The sequence below is a fragment of the Penaeus monodon genome, chromosome 27 (assembly GCF_015228065.2).
Source record: "Penaeus monodon isolate SGIC_2016 chromosome 27, NSTDA_Pmon_1, whole genome shotgun sequence".
NCBI classification, from domain to species: Eukaryota; Metazoa; Arthropoda; class Malacostraca; order Decapoda; family Penaeidae; genus Penaeus; species Penaeus monodon.
The window spans coordinates 24,688,686-24,689,640 of NC_051412.1; positions in this window are offsets into that span (position 1 = coordinate 24,688,686).

Below are 955 nucleotides of genomic sequence, written 5' to 3' on the forward strand. Positions count from 1 at the left end.
AAAGAATCTACTTTTAGAAGTTTGTAATAAGCTATTTTGTAAGGTTTTTATACATAAAATGTAAGAGCTTAGGTGTCGAGTTATTGTTGTTCGCTTAGGTACTTAAAGTTGTAAGTAACTGACTTTATACTTGGTGTTGTGTGATTCAGCAACCAATAACTAATACTCTGGCAAATGTTTTGAAAATCATACATAAAGATATAATCTTTGTACTGTGTTCTATGAAGATTATTATTTTGGTATTTTTATGCTCAAAATTTATTCGCAATTTTATATAGTTGTTGAATGGGTGAGTCCATAGTTGTAATATACCAGAAAGAGTTTTTTCATTTGATGGTGTTTTTATACTTAGTTATTTGTTATAAGTTTTTTTTTTTTTCCCCCTTTGATCAAACAAAAATAGTGAAAAAAATTTTGTTTGCAGTAAGCACATGGGATTCATACTTGGCATTAAACTACCGTTTCTTGTGATCTGTATGTTACCAATAGTTTTAATGAGAAACAAATGAAGCCAAGTGGCAGATGGAACTTGTTTTGCCTATGTAAAGGCCGGACTTTTACTTGATGAATTTAGGTTTTGAAAACAACCCAGTGATTTTGAATCAAAATCTTAACCTGTAGTTCACATAGAGATGCAATTGCTATTAATGTTCTGAAATTCATTTAACACAACGGAATTGCTGTAGATAGGACTAATTTTCTTTTAAACCTGTTTTTTGTTTTTACATATCAGTGCATAGCTGGTAAAATCATACAAACCAAATTTTGCTTTGCAGATAAATACTCACAACCAATACTTACATGGCATGATATATCCCAGACTGTAACATGATAAAAAATTATAAACTAACATTTATACTGTATGTTTGTTTACATGGCTACGCCATTGCACAGTCACACCACATATCCATCACACCACACCATACCACCTCAAAACGTATACACCATATCACCT